Source organism: Pteropus medius, unplaced genomic scaffold (genome assembly GCF_902729225.1).
Source record: "Pteropus medius unplaced genomic scaffold, Ma_sr-lr_union100, whole genome shotgun sequence".
In the NCBI taxonomy this organism is placed as follows: Eukaryota; Metazoa; Chordata; class Mammalia; order Chiroptera; family Pteropodidae; genus Pteropus; species Pteropus medius.
The window spans coordinates 31,070,207-31,076,218 of NW_024351730.1; the positions used below are offsets into that span (position 1 = coordinate 31,070,207).

The window sequence follows — 6,012 nt, forward strand, 5'->3', positions numbered from 1 at the left end:
TAACATCAAGCAAATGCTATCAAAGTCTAGTATAGCCTTTCTTGTTAGGAGTGCTGGCTCTGGCTTTAGACAGTCTGGGTTCAAATACTGGCTCACCAGCAGCTGTATGACTGGATAAGTGTCTCTAAAGATCTATTTGTGCATCTGAAAACAGGATTAACATTTTCCTAAAGATTCTATAAGAATGCATGAAAAACGATTTCTATGTGCCGAATTCTCGATAACCCGTCTTAGATATAACTTGGAAGGATATAAATTATCAAATTTAATCCTAAGAATTTTAACTTTCCAAACACAGGAAATTTATTCTTTAATTAGACATCCAATAGTTCGTAATCTTTTGTAGAGTATGTGATGATTCCAAGGACAGTTTATCAAGAAAAAATTCATACACAGGCATACCTAGTTTCATTGCACTTTATTGTGCTTCACAGCTGTTGCTTTTTTTTTTTTTTTTTAACAAATTGAAGGCAAGACCCTTTACCAGCAAAAAAAATTAATACTGGCTTCAGGACTGTGGTCTAGAACCCAACCTGCAATATCTCTAAGGTATACTTGTATATACATGATTTCTGAGGTTTCTAGGACTCTCTGAAGCACATGCATGAAGTTAAGAATGCCTAACGTAAACCCTTAAAATCACAAAGTTGAGCAGTGAAATTTAAGAATTTTCAAAGTAAAAAATACAACTAGTACTGAAATATACAGTCAATTACTTTTTAAAAAACAGATTTTGCAAGTAAGACCAAAACATCATGTTTTCTAATTCATATCTCCTTTTTGCAGAAAATTTAAATTAGAAACAATTTTTTTTTGCATGAACGATTTACACTCAGAAAAACTAGTAGAAACCTGTATTCTAGTAGCTTGAGAATGAATGGTTCAAAGTGTAACATGCAATACTGATGCTCAAAGATCATAGGAAGAGTTCTCAGTCTAATGCAATGTGTATTTTTAAATATAAAAAAACATTCCAAGCTAATTCCTATGCTTAGAGTCCCATGATAAAGTTTCATTTTTCATTCTCAGCTGGATTTTCTCCCCTAGACCTATGCACTAATAGTACATCTAGCTTTTTTCATTAATCAATATATTTTTGGTTCTGTTTTATGTTATGTTTGCTATGTAGCCTGATGGTGTAAACTAAGTGCTCTCAACCTTCTATCAAATAATTTCAACCTGAAAATACACTGCTATTGCAAAGCAAAAGGTTTTGTTTTCCTTTTTTAATTGTTTGGTTTTTAGACTACAATAACCAGTAAGCATTAGCCAACTCATGCCCATTACTGAACAAAAAATAGTTTTTTGTAAGCGTTAGCACCATTTTCCCACAGGAAACAACCATTTTTAAAGCACTGGAAGTCCAAACAAGGGTTCACATATACGATAAACATCCTTTCAATCAGGTTTTACCAGATTATTTCAGTGAAAGGGAGACCTAATACTGTAGATCTCAGAAGTCAAGGTAAAAATAAATAAAACGCTGCACCTGAGGATTAAACACTGGCCAGGGAGGCCAAATAACTGTTGGTCGGAAAGGTCACATCTGCTTTTAAAATCCCACCGTAACCATGAATGTTTACTATACCGCCGCATCCCCCTGTACTAGAAAATAAAAGGGCAAACATAGCACAGGAGTATCTCTGGTTCCTTCCATAAACGAAGGGTTTCCACACAGGGCGTGGGGGAGGGGGGAGCCAGGAGGCCCGCAGCCCTGGAGACAGCGCCCGAGGGATGGAGGCCTCGGTCGGCTGCGCCTGGGCGCTGGGGGCTCCGGGAGCGGGGACCCCGCCAGGTCTGGCAGAGGGACCCGAGCCAGACCCCTATTCCCGGACGGCCGGGTTACGCCCCCACAGCTTACTAGAGACAACATCCAGCCTTTGGCTCCCCCATCCCCCGAAATACCCCAGCATCGCTCCCCACCGCCGGCCGCGCGTGACCCCGACCCCGACCGCGACGGCGCCCTCTCCAGGCCGCAGTGGAGGACACAGGCCAGGTCACCAGCCCTGATGGCAGCGGCGACGGCGACTCGGGGCAGTGTGGTCCCGGGGGAGGAGGGCAGCTGGGCCGCGGCCTGTTCCCCGGGGCCGCGGGCGCAGGGCCGCGAGTGGGCAGCGCCTCCGCCGCGCACGAACAAAGCGGCCCCGGGCGCCGGGCGCGGTGGGGGAGGCGGGCGGGGCACTCACCGCGAGGCGGGCGGCCGCGGGCCTGGCTGGGAGCGGGGACGGCGGCGCACCGGGCTCCGCGGCGAGGGCGCGCGGGCGACGGGGAGGGGGCGGCGGGCGCGGCGTCCACGGCGGGGCCCGGGAGCCCCGCTGCGGGGTCGGGACCGCGGCCCGGCTGCTTCTGCTTCTGCAGCCGCGAGGTGCGGGGACCCGTCTGCCGGGGCGCGCAGCGGCACTAGGCGGCCGGGGCAGCAACGCCGCCGCCTTTCCCTTCTCCTGCTCCGGTCCTTGGTCCCCCGCGTCCTCCTCCGCGCTGGGTCCCCGCCGCCGCCTCAGCCTCGGCGCTTCTCCGGCTTCTCCTCTCCATCAAGGCCGGGCCGACCCGCAGGGACCATCCCGGAAAGTGAGGGCTTGGTGCCGTTCCCCGCAGCTGTTGGTGGCCATCTTTAATCCTCCTCCTCCTCCCGCTTTCTCCACCTCCCGCGGCTGCCTGACTGACTGACTCTGGATCCTCCTCTTTCCCCCTCCTGCTCCTCCTACTGAGCCGGCCGCAGAAATTGCGGCCGCTCTTTCTCCTTCCCCTCTGCCTTTCCTTCCTCTTTCCTTACTTCCTTCTCTTCCCTCGGCTTCCCTCTTTCCCCTCTCTTACTGGCTGGTTTCGCCCCCTTCTGCAAGCAGCGGGCGCTGGATCCCTCTAGCTGGAGTTCGGCCCCCGTTTCACTCCTCTCTCGCGCCCCGCTTCCCATCCAGACGCACACGCCCGGCTTCCTTCCCGGGGCCCTGCGCTCAGCTGCTCCCGTTTCCCTCTCCAAGCCCCTGCCCCTCTCCTGCGGTCCTCACCCTCCTCGGTGCCAATTTCCCATGAGACTCAGCTGAGAAAGGACAACTGGGCTCCGCTCTCCTTAACCCTACACCCATTTGCTGGATGCTGTCAGATAGCGATGGAAGAACGGAAGACTGCGTTAATTTCACTCCAGCTGGAGTACAAAAGGACTGCCCACGCTAGCTGTTTCACTCCGCAGCCTTGGAACTACTGGATGCTGTCGTGTTTGGCTCAGGTCTATTATTGGACCGAGGAGCTGAAGAGCCCAGTCTCAAATGCTGCCTTCCCTGTGTGACCTTGAACCAGTCGCCTTAAATTTTCATTTTTTTTTCTTCCTGTAAAGGGCATTATTTATACCTCTGATGTTCTAATAAACAAGTGTTTAGACGAAATTAGCACGCTTTCGTAAACCTAGAACCGCTCAATGACCGTCAGTTTGTCCCTCTGTTGTTTGTCCCTAATCAATCCAGTGGATAATTTGTAGCAGGCTACAGTTCTGGCAATGGAGGCAAACTGAGTCAGCAATTAATTGAGTGGACTCCCTTAAACAGTCGTAGTAAAGTGGGGAAGTGGTAATATCGTCCTAGTAGCAAACTTGTTCTTCCTAACACTGCAATCTACAGGAGCTTGTGAATTTCCTCTAATAAAGATGAAGCAAGTTGTACTTGCTGTTTGCTGCTTTTCAGCCACTTTGCTTTTGGTAAATTGGACTCGTAAGGATTCACTCGCCCGTTCCTACAAGGTTCAGCACTGCTGGCAAATACAGAGGAAATTATATGTGAGCACTTTGTGAAGTTGGTGGGGGTTGGGGGGAGGTCACAGTTTCTGCTTCTTTGGGACAGTGGCTACCAAAAAAAGCACTTGCCCTTTCAGCATAAGATGACTACATGTATTCAAAGGTCATTCCCTTCAACAAGCCAAATATGGGGAGAAATGTTTTAAAATGTAGTTTTAGATGCCATTTCAAAGTGAATATTTTAAGTTTAAAATATTCTGTTATAAAAATGTTATATTTAAATCTGAAATTCTGTTATAAAAATGTGTTTAAAAGCTTTTTGGAAAGAATATGTCAAAACAAACCAAAAATATATTTTAATAAAAAATATTAGTATGCTTTGGGGTCAGGGAGATGGGATTCTAATCTTTTTCTTTGATCCTCACAAGTAGCCTATACCCAGTTAGGTTCCGAATCTCAGTTGCCATCTTTCAGTACTGGTAATTCTATTTGAAATCAACAACCTGCATCAGCATCCAAAACTTTTAAACCCAAATAAAGTCTTTAAGACAGCTTTACATAATATATTTTGGAATAAATCATTTTTTTAAAAAGCACCTATATGGTGGATGGGTGTATTTGCGTCTGCGTCTGTGTGTTTTCTTTTTGGCCTTTTAGTATTTATTTAGATTTTGTGTCTTTCCAGTATGTTACTAGACAAAGTTCTTAACTCATATTTCTTTATAAAACTGTATATTTGCAGAAAAAAATAAAAAGATTGGATAACATGAATACACAGTGAATGAGAAAATCAGTTGACTTCTTTTAAATACCGAGACCAGTAAGCATTTTAAAAGGGGGGTTTTCAATTTAACATGAGGTTTCAAGAATCTTATTATTGTGATTTTATTTACACTGAAGAAAGAAGTGTTCAACATTTTAAAATTCATTAGTACTTCAATTATAAATTTTTTGTTGAAAGAATGTTACAATAAAGTTCATGGGTCGACCAATATGCAAATGCAGCCATTTCTTGTTAATGCCTTACACACTGAAAATCTCAGGTTTTTCAGTGATATAGGTAAAACTGTAGCAAGCTTTTTTTTTCTAAAGTTCTGTAAACATAAGCATGTAATAATGGATAGTATCCAGAGAAATCGGACCTTTTACATTTACTTTTTGGCAGCTCTGTTCCAGATCGGTCATCAGTATAGCCCTTACTTTTTTAGTCTTTGTTGTCAGCTAAGTATAGTTTCTCTGTCATCTTAGGATTCAGGTATAATTTTAAAAAGGTCAGATCAGGTTCTCCTGCAACATGTTTATTATTTCATATGTATTCACTCTCAGATAAACTCAAGGTCTTCCATAAAACAAAGAATTGTGTTAATGTGGGATAAAGCCTTTGTGCAGAGGCCAGATGGAAAGGGATCGTGAGGCATGTGCAGCAAACTCCTCTGGGAGCAGAGGAGCAAACATGAAGGGCTATTACTAAGCAGAGCCTGGTGCCCGACTTACACTTCATGAAAAGGTGTTCGTGGAGAATAACAAGAGGATATCTATAATAAAATCCATTTTTGTTTTTAATGTGATCGAAAATTCTACGAACATGAATAAGCAAAGCATAACTTTACATGAAGAAAGATGGAGGTAAAAGGTTAACAAAAATTATCGAAAGGTAAGGAGAAGAAAATAAAAACAAAGTGATTTGGGAAAATCCTTAGGAAAATAATATGTATTGACAATTTGTTATTTAAACAATTACTCTCTTTACATTTGCTCTTAAGACTAAAGAGGAATTTAAACTTGGGCAGGTAGAATTATCCCAGAAATAGCATAAGTAAATTATAGAATTTTAAGATATTTATTACCAGAATACAGAGTACTAGATTACATGGGAACACACACACACGCACACACAAAAAAAGGAATCGAAGCTTCAGTTGACATTAAATTACATAACTACTATACTTAAAAATACATCCTATTGCCCAGGCTATTAGGTACAACAATAGAAATGCCATATTGTTTTTCCTTTTCTGAAGATTCAGATAGAAAATAAACTGGACAAGCAAATGAAAGTCTCTAGGGATCATGAGACTTGAATGACTATAAAAACCATATCCTAGACAAGAATATAGCCCTGGGTAAATGTTCATAACCTCTTTTCTTTTGGAAAAGACAATTACTATTTCTGCTCCACATCTTCCTCTTTGAATGGACTGTCTAAAATATCAAGTGAATAATGACAAGCCATATTTATCTGCACTGATTGAAATTTAGTATCATTTTTCACTCCTCAATTTAGAGAA

At 43.5% G+C, this 6,012-nt stretch overlaps 1 protein-coding gene across 11 annotated transcripts in view; it reads right to left on the reverse strand.

Moving 5' to 3' along the window:
* WDFY3 (WD repeat and FYVE domain containing 3) overlaps nucleotides 1–2,273 on the reverse strand; it is a 226,914-nt gene extending 224,641 nt beyond the window's left edge. For 10 of the 11 annotated variants that reach the window (XM_039845638.1, XM_039845639.1, XM_039845634.1 and 7 more), the window contains exon 1: nucleotides 2,187–2,247. The gene's annotated coding sequence lies outside the window, so the exon portion shown is untranslated. Of the gene's footprint in view, nucleotides 1–2,186 lie in introns of all 11 variants that reach the window. The other variant, XM_039845642.1, reaches the window with a different exon arrangement.
* Between the last annotated feature and the right edge of the window lie 3,739 nt (nucleotides 2,274–6,012).